The sequence below is a fragment of the Canis lupus genome, chromosome 8 (genome assembly GCF_011100685.1).
Source record: "Canis lupus familiaris isolate Mischka breed German Shepherd chromosome 8, alternate assembly UU_Cfam_GSD_1.0, whole genome shotgun sequence".
In the NCBI taxonomy this organism is placed as follows: Eukaryota; Metazoa; Chordata; class Mammalia; order Carnivora; family Canidae; genus Canis; species Canis lupus.
The window spans coordinates 49,515,196-49,532,729 of record NC_049229.1 but is presented as its reverse complement, the minus strand read 5'-3'; the positions used below and the strand labels follow the sequence as shown (position 1 = coordinate 49,532,729).

Here is a 17,534-nt window from a genome sequence, read left to right as displayed (position 1 = left end):
TCTAGCCACAAGTCACTCCACAGAAATCAGACCATAATACAATTTACATAATCTCTCTGAGCTTCAGTTCCTTCATGTGTATAATGGAAATAATAATACCTACTATTCCCAGTTATGGTGAGGGTTAAACAAGCTGACATGGGTGAAGTTCCAGGCACAATAGCCAACTATTATTTTTTTTAAAGATTTTATTTTATCTATTTGACAGAGAGAGAACACACGTACAAGTAGGGGGAACATCAGAGGGACAGGGAGAAGCAGGCTCACCACTGAGCAAGGAACCCAGTGTGGGACTCCTCTGGAATCATAACCTGAACCAAAAATAGATGCTTAACCAACTGAGCCACCCAGGTGCCCCAATGGCCAACTATTATGCACATCTTCTCCTCTGCTCCACAAAGCTGGCTTTCTTTCTCTAGGAACTGAGACCATGTTATTCTCCCACCCCACTGCATTATCGCCCCACCATAGAATGTATAATACATTCTCCTTGGCATCTGTGCCCCTCCAAACACTTACTCATCTTGCAACCTTCTAGATGCAAGACCCCACCGCCCCATGGTTTAGTATCAGGTGCCAGTGTGGCTTGCAACAGAGATGCTTGTGATTCCTTGGTACTAAAGCTATAAATCAAAGCTTCAACTCTCCCCAAGAGCATCTTCCTATCAGCCTTGATCACCACCATGATCATTACTATTTTCACAGCTTCTCAAGCACATTTCACTCTGCTATGCTAACAGTCATTAATGTGAGGAATAAATCTTCTGGAAGTCAGCAGGCAGCTCTCCCAGAACTCAAATGGTATCTCTTCAGGTGATTCTGCCTTTAAAAAAAAAAAAAAAAACAATGAATGAGTATGTTTTCCAAAAATGAAAGTGGAAAGGCTGAGGCATTGTGTCCTGCTCTGTCTGAGAGGTCATTATCCCTCTATCAACTTAAGAGAAGACTTGGCTTAATGGGATCCTGCATTTTTAAGGTTTGGTTTACCAAGTGATGACAACTCCTGGCAATAAATCAGAACATTTTTCACTCCTCAAAATGTACCTAAATAGTGGATTCATCATTTTGTTGGCTGTCCAGCATAAAATCTCCCCAACCATTACTATCCCAGTGTGGAAAGTCTCCATTGGGTGCCTTCTTGGGAGGATCTGCCATCATTTACAGGGAATCACCCATGGGATACCTTCTTGGGTAAGAGAGTTCCTGCCCATCATAATGGAGAATCCTCCAGAGGGTGACATATTGGGGATAGTGAGAACCTATGGGGATTTCCCATGGGGTGATATCTTCTGGATAGTGAGGGGCTGTCCCTTATTAAGGAAACTGGAGTTGAATACTCACTCTTCCAGTTCATCCCCAACAGTGGGCAAGAATGTGAATCTGAATTGGCCAATCAGATACTCTCTCCCCAGAGCAAGTAAGACAAAGTTGTAGGACTGTTGGAGGCCATATTTATCTCAGCAAATACTGCAGGTTATAGACCAGGCAGTTCCTGCTTAGGTGACTGGTTGAAATTCCTGTTGTTCAATCGTCAAAACAGCTTCCTGTCACTGCTTCCTGACATTCCCAAGCCTGGCTTTCCCCCTCTCCTAATACATTTGTGAGCCCTTAGTATTCCTTCAGAAAATTCCCTTTTATCTGTAAGAGAACCAGAGCCTATTTCTATTGCTTGCTACCAAGAATCCTGCCTGATGCAATTTGCATTATAATAGCTAGCATTTATTTAGTACTTTCTGAATGTGGAACATTGTACATCTCATGGTAGGACTACAGCTACAAGACATCCCATCTGGGTGGAAAAATGTGAAAAAATTTCCCCCTCTGGCAGATAAATTGTAAAAGATGCCCCTTCTTCTATGCTGATACAGCTGCGCAAGGAGGCACAGGGCTCAGCAGAACATGTGGTGGGTCCTTAGGGCAAGGACAACCTCCATAGGCGTATCTGGCAGCCTTGATGCAATTCTTATAACTACTCTTCAAAACACTTGTTTCCCACAGTTTCTAGGAAACCAAGGCCCGGAGACATTAAGTAACTTACTCATTTCACTCAGCTAGCAAATAGCAGAGCCAGGAGACAGACCAAATTTGCCTGACTCCAGAGCTTTCCAATAACACAGCGCTGCCTTCCTATAGAGCAGAAGGGAGAGCAGATACATGGAGATGGGCCTAGTTATTGGGGTTAAGGAACCAAGAATGGACAGAATGTGGAGCCAAAAGAAAGATGATTTTAGGGTGAGATCCAGCCCTTCCAGTCAGTGGCACCTGCTGACCAGTGTCCACAGCATTTGTTCAAGGCTGCCTAATCAGCATCTGAGTGGAGTTGGGTCATAAATATGCTGTACCCACTGAAGTTTATCAGGGAGGACAGCAAAGCCATGAGCACAGGAGACTCCATCTCCATGCTGCTTCTCTTTCCAATATAAGCTAGAGTAAAGGTACATAAAATACAACTTCCCTATTACCCAGCAATTCCACTTCTAGATTACCCAAAAGAAATAAAAACATATGTCTATAAAAAGATTTCAACACAAATGTTCACAGCAGTTTTACTCATAATAACCCCAAACCAAAACCAATCTAAATATTCACCAACTAAAATTGGATAAACAAATTATGGTAGATCTACACCGTGGAATTTTATTTGGCAATAAAAAGGAACAAGCTGCTGATATGGACAGCAAGTTGGATGAACTCCCTAAACATTAGGTGAGTGATAGCAGCTGGCCACTAAAGACTACATAGAGTATGATTCCATTTAAGTGAAATCCAAGACCAGACCAAACTAATCTATGGTGAAAGAAGTCAGAACACTGGTTGTCTATGGTGGGGTGGGGACAGAGGACTGACTGGAAAAGGGGACAAGAGAATTTTCTGGGGTGATGGAAATATTTCATACCTTGTTTGGGGTGGCAAAAGTGTATACCTTGTTATAATCTGTGGAATTGAGCTGATCATGCATTTTATTATATATATATTATAACTGAATTGTTATTCTTTGTAAATGTCAGTTTAAGAAAAAAGAAGGAAAAAGTCCAGAAGCTGCTCTTCTCTGGGGCCATGTATCTCCCCCTCCCCCACAGGGGTGGCCAAACCACAGATGACACCTGGTGCTCCCCAGACCTGCTCTCCACCCTCAGGCAAGTCCAGTGATACTGAGCCTCCAGCCTTATCACCCTGAATGATCTAATTATCTCCACAGGCTTCTAGCTGGGAAGAGAAGAGCTACAGAAACCTCTCAACATCCAAAGAAGTTCCTCGGCTTTGGTTACAGTTGTTCTGTGTAGGCTGCCCAACCATCCTGACAGCGCCGACAGATGCAGCCTCAGAGGGTGAAGCCACAGCTCGGGTCTTCTGGTCCAGGGCGGCCCTCTGGGAAAAAGACCCATTTGTCTCAGCCTAAACTGAAGAAGGCAGCTGAAATTCCAACCGCCTGCAGGGAAGCACTTGATGAAGTATTTGGAATTTGAGGGGGTGGAGGGGACTCGTCTCTCCCAAGAGGCCTTGTCTTGTGAGAGAAAGAACACATGCCTTGAGGCAGAGACATGGGCTCAGATGCCAGCTGTGCCACTTACCAGGAGTGTGGCTGGGAGTAGGTGACAGCCTCTCTGAGCTGGGAATGGTGCCCATTTAGACACCTACCTATGAAGTCCCTACCCACCCTCACCCTGACCTAATACATGGTATGCAAAGGGTTCTTGCAGACCTTCTTCTATCTTTCCACAGATATCCAGTAACACATGTGTAAAGGGGGTCTGTGTACATATGAACACCACAGTCCTCGCCTTTGCATCTCAGGCTAAATGCCAGGCCCTCCTAGTCCTCAAAAACTAAATTAAATGCCCCTTCCATATTTGATTTGAAGCACACTTATCCCAAACTATTATTATATATTCCTTTGGGCTCATTTATCTCATGGCTTTCTGGTCCCCAGGCTACTAGAGTTCCATGAAGGCAGAGATCAAATCTGCTCTCTTTACCCACTATTTTCAGCAAGCACATAACACAATTTAAGACATATAGTGAGTGTTCAATTTGTGAATGAACAAATTCATAATCACAGAAAGATAGTTCGAAACTTAATCTTTCCAGAACCAGGAATGTGATAAAACCTGGTATGTAGCTATATATTGCTAAAGATATGAGATGTTTCTGCACAAAGACATATGTTATAGACATCATTATGGTGAAACTCACAGAAATTTATTTGCAGTTGGGATCTAGCCATAACCTAGCATCTGGCAAAAGAGTTATTTTTCATTCAAACAACCTGTATCTCTAAGCGGCACGTGCCCATAACAGAGCATATGCCTTTTTACTTTTAAAAGCTCAATAAATCATTTGTGATATCTTTAATGGAAATGAAATTAAATTAATACTATCAGCTTTTATTTTTTTATGCAGTGCACATTTTCAACATTTATTGAAAAGTAGTTCAAGGTCTGTAAAATCCAGTGCTTTGGAATGGTTTGGGGTTTCAGGGTTAATTTCCATACTAATTTAAGCTATAAACATGATTAGGAAGTAGATTTACTGCCAAATATGTATACATAAATGTATTCTGAAATCAAAGGTGCATTTGGGATTATCAGTGGATATAGATTTCCATGGCAAAGGAACTCTCAATTGATATGGGTGGGGGTGTAAAATTGGTCCGTTTTTACTGGCTACATTTTTATGGAGGTCAGTTTTTGAAGTTTCATGCCACTCCATTGTCCCTCCCCTTTCTTAAAATCACTCCCTATGACTCACTTCTTCTGAGAAGCCTATTCTAAGCCTTCTTCAAGGAAAGCAAACTCAGATATAACCCTGCTTGCCTGCCCATGAGCTCTCTCCCAAAGGACACTGTAACTCTGAGTTGAGTTTGCAGAAACATTCTGAACAAGGAGCCAGCTTACCTCTTCTCAGAGCCTGTGCTCTGGGCTGAGCAGCCCCTGTCCACCCAGGCTTCTCAGCCTTGAGTCCGTAATGCCTGATATTTTCATTTCTGAGCATGTAGAGTGAATAGGACACTATCCTGAGAAATTTTGGAAGATTGTCTCTGCTCTAAAAGGCCAACCTCTTCTTATCCCTATCTTACACATAAGGAAACTGAAGCCCAGAAAACCAAATAATTTCCCCAGGGTCACACAACAACTAATGGTAGAGAGTCAGGAAGATCATTTTCAGGCTGGTCTCTCACTCCACTCCAGTGCAATGAACTAAGCAATCTCTGAATTTCATGTTCTTGGGTTTGGAATTCTGGAAAGGTGTCTGCAAAGATGAACAAAGGGAAAGATCTGAAGGAGCCAGGCAGACCCACCCTTACTTACTCATACAGCAGAACTCAAGTTCAAGAGGGGAGAAATGGGTAAATGGGACACAGCAGGGGAATCCCCCAAAAGAGCCACATGTGCACAGGTAAAGCCACGGGAAGTAAATTGTACCTCTTTCATCCACCAACTTGCTAGCTGTATGTCCTTCCCAGTTCTCTCCTCCCCATCCCCCTCACTCTCTCACTCCAGAATTCCTTGTTCACACATCCTCTGTACTCAGCCCTGAGCCTTACCTGCCCCCACCTCAGACCCTGAACACACTTTGCAGCATGCCCAATGTGCAACCAACTATAATTAACCTCTGGCCTCTATCACCTATTGAGCTCCTATGGTTTCTTACAACTCGGCCAGTTGTTGATGAAGCTGGAAGCTAAATCCTTGCCTAGAAGCTGAAGGAAATGGTATAGTAGGAGAAAGGATGTGGGTTTTGGAGTCACATAGATCAGTACTTAAATCTAGCTCTCAATTTACTAACTATTTGATCGAAGTATCCTCTCTCTGCCTCCGTTTCTTTATTATGAAATGAGAATAACAAAAGCTACCTCTTAGGGTTAGTGTGTGGATCAAAATAAGATGAATAGGAAAGCCTGGAATGGTTATTTATTTTTCTTGCTCTGCATCCTGTCCCCCCTTCTTCTAGAACAATGCCTTGGGTTTTCTGTATGGTGTCACTCTTCCCACTCTTAGTCTATGTGATTTGACTGAGTTGACTCTACCTTTTGATCAGAGTGAGCAACCACGGGGGGGTGGTGTTATAGGCCGAAGTCCAGCTAATTAGAATCTCAGTCATTGGTTCAGTGATGGGCACATGACTGAATCTGGGCCAATGAGAATTGGCCCCAGGACTTTTTCCAGCACCACTAGGATAGAAGCTTTCTTTTTCCTAGAGTTGATAAGTTGGTATAATAACAAGCCAAAAGCTATGTCAGCCACCTTGGCACAAGTGAAGGGAAGCCTGCTTGAGAATGATTTTAACACAGAAGAAAATGGAGATGAAAAAGGGAAAGCACAAGATTCTAGACAAGGGGCTAGGATCCAGCTTTAACAATTTGATCAACCTCAATTTTTCAGATACTGAAGATGAAAAATTCTTTCTTTTGGCTTTATCCACTGTGAGTTGGCTACTGTTATAGACTGAAATGTGTCTCTCCCAAATTCATATGTTGAAGTCCTAACCCCTAGTACATCAGAATATGACTATATTTAGAGATAAGGACTTTTAAAGAGGTAATAAAGTTAAAATGGAGTCATTAGGATGGGCCCCAAGCCAATATGATTGGTATCCTCATAAGAGAAAATTGGATATACAGAGAGACACCACAAGCATGCACAAAAGAAAGGGCATGTGAGAATACAGTGAAAAACAATTATCTGCAAGTCAGAGAGAAGGCCCAGAAGAACCAAACCTGCTGACACCTTGACCCAAGACTTGTAGCCTCTGGAACCATAAGAAAATAAATTGCTGTAATTTAAGCTACCGGTCTGTGGTATTTTGTTATGGCAGCTATGATAGTTAATTTTATGTGTCAACTTGATTGGCCTATGGGATACCCAGATAGTTGTAAAACATTATTTCTGGGTGTGTTCTTGAGGGTGTTTCTGGAAGAGATTAGCATTCCATTCAGTGGACTGCATAAAGAGATCTGCCCTCACCAATGTGGGCAGCACATTCCAATATGTTGGGAAGTCTGAATGAAACAAAAAAGGCAAAGGAAGGTGAATTCTCTCTGTCTTCTTGAGTTGGGATACAGATTCTAGGGCTTTGACTTAGAATAGGGAGTTACACCATCAGTTCCCCTGCTTCTCAGGCCTGTGGGCTTGGACTGAGTTTTTCCTGGTTCTCCAGTTTGCAGATGGCATATTGTGGGGCTTCTCAGCCTCCATAACAAAGTGAACCAATTCCTGCAACAAATCTCTTTATCTGTCTATCATCTATTCTGTTGGCTCTATTTCTCTGGAGAACCCTGGTTAATACAGTAGCCCTAGCAAAATAATACAGCTACCAGAAGAATCTTGACTAATACAGCTTTCCTTTCTTACAATCTATGAAGAGAATTGTAAATAGCAACCTTTCAATAACAAGATATGAATATGCCAGAAGTTTCAGAGATGGGAGAGAATAGGGTGCTAAAGTAGTCAGAAGGGACTGGAGGAGGAAAAAGACAAAACATGGGTTGAATTTAAAGAATACTAGAAGAAATAGAAGAAAAGATAAAGGCATTTAAGTGGAAGGAACAACTCATCTGGGAATGAGCATTTTATGTATGGGAAATAAGATAATTAACCAGGGTGGGAGAAAAAAGGAAGGAAGACTGGGTATTTAGAGGCTAGAATATGGAGGGTCTTAAAATCCAAACTGAGGAGTTTGGAATGTATATTGCAAATGACAGAGTTCATTGTTGGTCTTGAGGTGGAGAGGTGACAGCCTGAAGGTGGTGTTTGAGGAAGCTTAGCTGCCTGTGGCAACAGGGAGAGGCCAGAGTCAGGGAAGGCATCTCTGAAATATGGACCCTTCCAGAATCCCACAGGAAGATGAAGAGAGTGGAAAGCAACCCACCAATTTGCTTGACACCAAGGTCTAGTTCCAGGCATAGGAACAGTCTCTGTGGGTGGTGGGGAGGCTGATGGAATGCATTGGGGTTAGAATTGGTTGAAGTTTTAGATTTGGTGGAAGTATTAGTTTGCTAATGCTTCCTACATTTCCTACAGAAGCCTCTGCCTCCTGCCAGGGACACAGCTGGATGCCATTGTCACTGGTAAGGGCATCCAGCTAACCCACTCCACCATTTCTGCCCTATCCCTAATGCCAATCTCTGTCAGAGCTTCCCAGCTCCATTAACCCCCATGGACTCTTTGAATATGCCTAATGTAAACATGGTGGTCTTTCTACTCCCAAAAATCCACCCATGCATCCAAAGCACCCTCCAAATCCAACCTCCATCCTGGGAGAGGATCCTTCCAGGATCCTCCTCCTACTGCCTTCTGCAATTGTAACTCCACAGAAACCAGCACCAGAGTCCCTTTCATCCAATGAGTATTTATTGAACATCTATAATGTGGCAAGCAATGAGGTTGGCTCTGGGGACACAAAGATAGAATTCAGGTAAGATCTAGGTGGGAGTTCCTCTGCTGAATATAAGACTTAGTGTGAAGCTACAGTAATTAAGATAGTATAATATTGGCATAAGGATAGGAAATGGAACTTTAGAACAAAATATTGTCCATAAACAGACCCATACATATAGGGTCACTTGATTTACAACAAAAGTGACACTGAAAAGCAGTGGGGAAAGATGGTTGTTTGAATAAATGGTGCTGAGTCAATTCAATATCAATAAAGAAAAGAAAAAGAAAGAAGACAACCCCTATCCCATACCATACACAAAAATCAATTCCAAGTAGACTATAGCTCTATAAAGAAAACAGAACAATAAAGTTTTTAGAGGATAAGACAAAAAACACTACCCACAAAGGAAGAGATGAATACATTTAACTTTACTAAAATTAAGAACCTCAGTCCATCAAAAGACACCATCAAGAGAGTGAAAAGCAAGCAATGGATTAAGAGAAGTTTCTGTGCCAAACATGTAACCAGCATAAGACTTGAATTCAGAATATATAACTCCTCAAAATCAGTTTTTTTAAAAAAAGGCAAAGATGAAAAAGAAAAATGGGTAAGAGGTTTGAACAGGCAATTCAAAAAGAAGATTCAAAAGAGCCAATAAATATATGAAAATGTTCATGTCATTAAAAATCAGAAAGATGCAAATTAAGGTCAGAATAAGTTACCACTATCGACTTTAAACATGTGACATCCTTAGTGCTAAGGAGGCATGAAGCAACAGGGACTCATATGCTGCTGAGGAAGGGAAATTTGTAAAACCACAGTGAACATAGACATACATTTTGACTCAGAAAGTTCACTTTTAGGTCTAGTTCCATCACCTACTGCTTTTAGATCTACATCCAAGAAAAATATGTGTACATATGTGTACATGGGCACCAAAAGACATAGGATTTCATAACACCCCAAAGCTAGAAACCACCCCCAAAGTCCCTCAACAATAGACCCAATAGTGCTCCTATAATGGAACACTATACCAAAATGAAAACAAATGAATTACAGCTACATGTGACGATATCAAGTGGAGTAAAAGAGGCCAGACACAAAAGAGAATTTGTATGATACCCCATGTAGCTCTATTCAGACACAGACAAAACTATCTGTGGTGCTAGAGAGCAGGGGAGCTGTTACTTGGGGGGAAAGTGGAGGTGTAACAATTAAGAGGAGGACTGGGGGATTTCCTGGGGTGGTGGTAATGTATAGGCAGTGAATACAGAGATCTTTGTTTCATAGCCACTTATTGAGCTTTACACTTTATGTTTTATGCAATTTTCTGCATATGCATTTTACTTTACAAAATAAAATTTAAAAAAAATGTTCATGCTCATACCACCAACAAACTCACAGTCAAGTTGGAGAAGCAGAAACAAACAGGCGCTATGACACAATGAGATAAATGTGATGGCAAGCCAGACTGCCTGGCTTCCCTTCCCAGCACTGCCATCACCTAGCCATGCGATGACAAGTGCCTTCAATTCTGTTGGCTTCTTTCTCTTATATAAAATGGGAATGATAACCATACTTGCCTCATGGTGTTGTTGTGAGAATTAGATGAGTAAATAGAGGTAATAAAGCTACACTACACTTGGCATAAAGTCATAGATCATATTTTTGTCACTTATTACCATCACTGCAGGTACCGCAACTGTTAGTATCACAGGAGCTCACGTGGGGGCACACAACCCAAACAAGAGGCAATAGTTTCCTGCATCTGTTCTGTGTGCTCATGACCATTCTCCTGCCAGTTAATACACCCAGAAAAGTGGAAGAGGAAGGCATTGGGTTATTCTTCCTTCACTCCCCACAGCATCCTGGAATCAGCCATAGCAATCAATTCTCAACCCCACTTTGCTCAGAATCAGGCAAAGAAACACTACAGCTACTATGATGCCCAAGTTATCATGTCAGTGCCCTGTACACAATAGGTGCTCAATAAATGTTTATTGAATTGCTGTAAAATAAGGAGATGAGGGTAAATGAAAAAGTAGGGGAACAGAAAAAACTGCAAAGCAGGTGGGAAACCCATGGGCACCAACAACTGTAATGAGAAACTGAGGTACCAGTTGTCCTTTGGCTGTCCCCCTTTCTCTCCTTGTGACCAAAATCTTTGTTCTCCCATCCCTCATCCTGCTCAAACCTGCTGCTCACCCAGACTAGAGGTCACGTTGTGATCTGCCGAGCCACCTACTGCTCAGATGGCAATGTGAGGGAGTTGCTATTTGTCTTTGTTACTGCTGCAAGTGTCCGAGAAAAAACAGCTTCAAAGATCACGTCTGTTGGGATAACCTATTGATTTGTGTCACGTTTCTCCCAATCCCCATTTTATTGTTGTTCAAGACGGGGTCAGGGTAGGTCAAAAATAACTCTTTCCAATGGAGGCAACAGACTGAGGAATTCTAACAGGAATTCTAAATTCTCTAAAAGGTGTGGGCTGGGGACATAATGGAAGACCGAGGTAGCCCAACGCCAAATTGGAGACTTTGGGGAGGGAGGGTCAGGATGAGGTCTGTGACACACAAGCTTAGGGAGACAAGAAAAAATTAACTAGGAAGATAAAATGGATTACAACTCAAGATCGACACCCAGAACAAGCTTGTAGAAGATTTTTAAAAATCCGTTTTTTGTACTGGCCAGACCAGTTTGCTGAATACAATCTCTAAGTGTTAGCTAACTATTCTATGATCAGTGAAAGGGAAGGCATTTCATATTTATGAAGACCAGATCACCCTCAAATACTTCACCTATTGCAGGGATCAGTGAACTATGACCAAATCCAATCACTGGTTGTTTTTGTAAATAAAGTTTTACCAGAACATAAGCTTGCCCACTCATTTATGTATTGTCTATGACTGTCTTGCTATGGTGGAAGAGTTGAGTAGAGGCCTCAGGGACTGTGTCGCCTGCAAAGCTGTACTTACTATCTGGCCTGTTGTGGAAACAGTTTCTAGGTTCTTAGTTAATTCTCACATCTCCATTTTATATTAGTAAACTTTAATTCTTAAGGGTAAAATAGCTTGCTCAGGATTAGATTTAAAATTGGTGCTGGGATTTGAATACAAGTCTGCTTGATGTACAAAATCTTCCCTTGGACATGTGCTAGGAGAAGGGAAAAATACTATGTTCACTCTGAATAATGTCATCTGTATAAGTCAAATATCTAAGTCACACGTCTATACGAGTTAAATTTGGCCCAAGGATTGTTCAAATCCCACTGTATCACTAGAATGTCATTAGTTGAGTAGCTATTGAGGTTAAGGGAGATATCCTCTTAGGTTAAGAAACCTTTGGGTTATACTGAGATTTTAGGGTGATGGCCCTTGTCACTGAGTTAACTTTTGGTCCATTTCATCTTCACAGCTCCAATTTCCTCCTTTGTCTTGACTAACACTGACATGTTGGATGGGGAATAATTATAAACCCTTTCTTACAGGGGACTCCATAGAGGCAAAAAAAGCCATGACAAGCATAACCAATAGTAGTTAAGGATAGAACCCATGGCCTCTATGCTTTGTGTTTCATGGGCCTCCTTTCCTTGGAAGCAGAGTCATCCCCTCAGACACTGGGCACAGCTAATACAATACTCAGGATGAGGAAAGTGGCAAACTAGAAATATTCAGAATGTAGTGCTTTCCGAAGAATCTCTGTTTCTTTCAGATAACTGATAGGAATAGATAGGATAACTGATAGGAACAGGTAACTGATAACTCAGAGGGGGCGGGAAACGCTCATTGTGGTCAGAATGGAATGAGGAAATACACTACTATTTGACTTCAGGAAAAAAATAATTGCTAAGTGGGGGACGAGAGAAATACAGAGGGACTCACAAAGGAGATGACATTATATAAGCTTCTTGAGAGAGATTGCTTAAGGATAACTAGGAAAGAAGGAATCCACACAGTGTAATTTTTGAATAGCTACTCATTCCAAAGAATACCACTGTACGTCCCAGGCCCCAGGTGCTCTGGAAGTCTGTTATTTTGGAGTCATTTATATAATGCTGCAAGTAGCTTGGTCATGGAGCTTGCAAAAAATAGAGCCTGAGCATTGCAGAAGGATCGCAAAGGCCAGGAGAGAACAACTGGGGGTATCTCCTTGGATGGTGTGGAATAATATCCACCAATGCAACCACCATCGCCACCAACTCTAATTCTGAAGCAAAATATCTTTAGGAGTGTGACTCTGTTCAGAGTCAACCTGGGGACCCCGAGAGACACTAACCTTACCTATCTTGGGAGTCAGGATGTCCTCAGAGTAAGCCAGCCCTCTCCCAACTCTCCAAGACACCCTTGTACTCCTCCCACAATTCGATCCCTCCCTTGGATGATCCTGGAACCAGGCTTCTCATCCCATCTCCTTGCTAGCTCGAGAGCACGGACCATGGGACCTTGTGCACACTTTACTCATGCCACACAACTGCCCTACTCAGGATTGCTTGCTTGGACAGCAGCTCTGGCACCCCTGCCCTACTGGGACCCTGGGGAAAGTTTAATTATACTGATGGGAAAACAGGAAGACCCAGGCACTGGCATGCAACTGACAAACACAAAGGAAAGACACAGGGATGGAACAGTGAAACCCCTGCTGAAAAAAAAATCTCAATTTACTTTGTTTCTTCAAATTTCCCACCTTAATACTAAAAGTCAAATGAGAAGAAGCAGACCAAATACGCACCAAAAAATGGAAAATGATATGCGTCCTTAACATCAAACCGAATCCTGTTTTCTCTCCTTGGCAAGACAACCCTTTCCAGTAGAAGAAATTGAACCCTCGTGGTCTTTAAATGCTGCTGGGGGTGTGCATGTTCAGGTCAGAAGTGGCTCTGGTCTCAGGCAGAGGCATCTCAGGAGTTAACCAGGGGTATTTATTTACAGGTTAAAGAGGCAAGCTCCAGAGTGAACGCTGTGCTGAGGAGACGCCGAGCGTGAGCTAACAAGACGCTCTCTCTAGCGGCATTCTGGGCGATTACTCCCGAGCACCCAGCCATACCAAAATCAATAAACAATTTCAGCGCAGCCCAGGGAACTTTGCCACACTTAATAAAAGTCTCCAGCTGCAGTTATGGCTTCATTTCACCTTAACGTCTTCTTTAACTGTCCCTTCTTTTCAAGATCAATTAGAGGTACATGCAAAGAGAATAAAGAAATACGCACATGCAGGTACACGCACTAACACATACACCATAAGCAAACAAGGTCAAGACTAGTTATGTGTGCAGGTGGGCTCTCTCCTCCCATCCACAATTTCTACTTTAAGATGACCAACGGGGAATAAGTCTAGGGGTACTGTTGGGAGAAGGGAATTGGATGTAGGGGAGAAAGGAGAAGGAGGGAGATGAGAGATTGGCCTCACACTTCCTGAGTACACATAACTAATCCCAATATAAAAGGCACTCTACTCTATTTAGATCTTTTGCTCTCCGAAAATCACTCACGATATTTTTTGACTGCTTCCCTACTCCCCAGAATATCCATTTAAGAATAGATAGAAAAGGGGATTCCTGGGTAGCTCAGTGGTTTAGCGCCTGCCTTCGGCCTGGGGCATGACCCTGGAGTCCCAGGATCGAGGCCCACGTCGGGGTCCCTGCGTGGAGCCTGCTTCTCCCTCTGCCTGTGTCTCTGCCTCTCTCTCTGTGTGTCTCTCATGAATAAATAAATACAATCTTTAAAAAAAGAATAGATAGAAAAAAGGAGAGGAAATGAGGCCAAACTGTATTAATGTTATTGCAGTGACTTGAATTGAAGAATTGGGAGATAGTGCCTGAGATAGATAGAGACGTTGGCCGGAGAAGACGAGGTTCGATCTGTTCCGTAAAACGATGTGTGTTGTTGGACTATTTGTGTGTTTGTTTCACACAATTAAAAACCTACCATTACGTTGACTTTGGAACCAGAACTAGTGCTTGCTTAACTGACCTGTCATATCAGCCATTTTCCAGGCTTGGTTGGATATGTGACAAAACTAAATGAGGATCTGTTTAATTTTTTAAGAATGGTTCTAGTGTATGTTACACTCTATACATCTGAAAGTTCATTATATATGCACATCTCTATGTGCAAACCCTTTCTTCTCACTTTAGAAAATTACTGGACTCTAAGATGAACCGTTCACCCTTTTAGGAAGTCAATAACACTAATTAATTCATCATCTTTCTTGGATTCTTTGCCACTAAAGTGTGGTTAGAAACAAGTAGGAAGCTCTATCTGCAAGGAGCATGAAGATAAAGACCTTCCGTGAAACAAACACACTTTAGAAAAGCAAAAGGAGTCACTCAGATGACGGGAACAGAGATGGTAACAGGACATTTGGGGTGAATATAGAGACAGCAACATTTCCTTCCCCTCCTGCTCTTTCTCCAACCATAACCAACTCTGAGCAGTGAGCTCCAAGAACCTATAAAGAGAGTCATCTTCCTTCAGGTATAAAAGTCTCTGGAGAAGGAGACAGTGTCTCTGGTTGCTTATCTGGTGATCTCTCCTTTCCCTAGACTGCAAAGGCACCCCGGCTACTGGGTATGTGACATTATGCACAGTAAGGGGAAGGCTTTTACCAAAGGCTCTTAGTCCCAGTGTTCCTCCTGCCTCAAGGTGTGTCACTACATCATTGCTTGTTCTCTGATCTGGTCTTTCTCCAGTTTTCTGAGGGCTTGAATCCATCATTGAGACAGCTATATCCTCTATTCAATTCTCTGTCTTCTTTCTCCAAAATTCTCATTCCCACTTGTCATTCCTGGTAGACTCCCATATTCACCAAGTGTATATTTCAATCAGGCTTTGGGTGACCCCAAACATTGAGGAGGGTAGAAGATATTAGAGCAGTAATTATAGCCAAGTTCACATTTCCCCTTGCCAGTATAGAAAGTGGCTCTGTTGAAAAGTTCCATTCATAGGGGTAGAAAAAATATTTGCACGATTCCTAATGCCACTACCACACGTTGGAATGCTAAAAATTGTTGTTTGGTAGAAGATTCTTTAGCAGTTTAGAGTCAAGAATATAGACATACCAACCACAGAAATAAAGCGGAATTTCTAAATTTGTCTACTTTTCATCCAAACCCAAACTAGATATGTCAATTATGATTCAGGCACTAGGCATTTCCTCAGGTTCTGGTGGCCTTTTATTGCTTATTGGGCATGACAGGTTCATGACACCTAGCTTAACACATTAGGCAGGAAATCCTAAACCTACTGGTAGCTCACATAGGATAAACCACAGGCATACCTACCTTTCTAAAACTCAGTCAATAAACACATTTGTAAAAATATTCCACAAAATGAACACTGATCTGCAGGTTCCAGTGGAAAAACCCAACTACAAAGGTGTGTGTTCTTGTGCCTTCCTCATGCCTCTACCCTATTTAATATTTTCATGGTGAGCACAGAAGGGGAGGCTCATGTCTAATTCTATCTTTTGATGCCCTGCAGGAGCTCAGGATGTGCAACTAGCTTTATAAGCAACCTTCACAAGCACACTTGTTTAAAAAATAATCAACTGGGACTTCGGTTAGAGTAATGCTTAGCTACCGAGGACTAAGAAAGGCAAAGTGGAGACTAGTACAAACTATATGAGGTAGCTAAAATGAAGGGGCAATTGGACACTTTGGAGCTCACTGTTCAAAATAAAGGTAAAGACCACCATTATTTTGAGAAGTGCATAAGAGTTGTAGGACAACATACCTTCAAGTGGTGATTCAAATGGCATAAATCACCAAATTCACAAATGACAAGATCTGATCTTTGTATGTTTTCTGATCTCTGTATGGTTCTATATATCACACAGAGCTTTGAAATATATATTTGGAACCAAGCAACATACATAGAAACTGACTTCAGCTATAAATCAATTTCTGGTTTACTGATTACTTTTTAGGGAAATTATCTGACACGTGTATATATAAGCTGTAGGGGGTGATTGAAAATCTTTCTGTAGTAAAAGAGAAGACTAAATATAATAAAACAATGTATTGACCTGGCCTTTCCCAACCTCAGCCACCTCCAACACCCACCCCTAGCCCCCACCACAATATCCTTGGCACTTGAGAGTCTCAATCAAACTCATCCACTTGCTAATACTCCTGGTTCTACATAGTGCTGCACTCTGTGGTTGCTCCTTTGGAGTAGGTCTTTAACTCTTACCATATAGCATCAGTCCTGCAGGAATATTTAAACACCTGCACAAAGAGGATTAGTGGGGCAGCCCAGGTGGCTCAGCGGTTTAGCCCTTGCCTTCGGCCTGGGGCCTGATCCTGGAGACCCAGAATTGAGTCCCATGTCAGCCTCCCTGTGTAGAGCCTGCTTCTCCCTCTGCCTGTGTCTCTGCCTCTCTCTCTCTTTGTGTCTCTCATGAATAAATAAATAAAATCTTAAAAAAAAAAAAAAAGAGGATTAGTACTTCTACTCCTACTTATTCTAGTAGCACAGGACTCTGCTTCTTAGCAACCATAGTCCCTCTGTTGGGCTGGGTGGGATCCCCTGTTGGGCCAAGAACTAGCATGAGTCTTTTCTTGGTTCTTCAGGGCAAATGATGAGCAATTACAAAGAATTTTCTTTTCATTTGACAAGTATTGAAAGTGCTGACCAACTTAAGAGAACACTGATGACTAATGCCACGTTGATAATAAATTGTCCTTTCTAAAAGCTATGGGCATCTTGACTCTGCACATGTATGTTCAGGAGTTAGTCTGCAATATGGCCAAAGACTGTACAGATAGCAGATGGCTTAGCAGATCCTGGACCAGAAATCCCCCAGGGAACCCTGGGAATGTGCTAATGGAAGTTTAGGAATATGAAATTTCAGTCCTTAATACCCTTCTTAGGACCAGTCAAGATTGAAACAAATTGTAATACACATTTTAGCATATACTCTTGTGATTAAAAAAAAAAAATTCCCCTGGGGAGCATGGCTTGCTCAATCAGTGGAACATGTGACTCTTGATCTCAGGGTTGTGAGTTCAAGCCCCACGCTGGGTGTGGAGCTTACAAACAAACAAACAAACAAATAAATAAAAATTTTCAAAAACGAAAAACCAAATAAACAAAAATAAATTCCCCAACGCTGAAATGTTTCCCTTTATAGAAATTCTGAAACTTGTCCCTAGTTTG

The 17,534-nt window shown here is 42.0% G+C and overlaps 1 long non-coding RNA gene across 1 annotated transcript in view; it reads right to left on the bottom strand.

The window, feature by feature from the left end:
- Window positions 1-212: 212 nt before the first annotated feature.
- LOC111097113 overlaps window positions 213-17,534 on the bottom strand; it is a 30,046-nt gene continuing 12,724 nt past the window's right edge. Inside the window, exon 3 of the long non-coding RNA XR_005362899.1 lies at window positions 213-823. This is a non-coding gene — a long non-coding RNA (uncharacterized LOC111097113). The remainder of the gene's footprint in view (window positions 824-17,534) is intronic.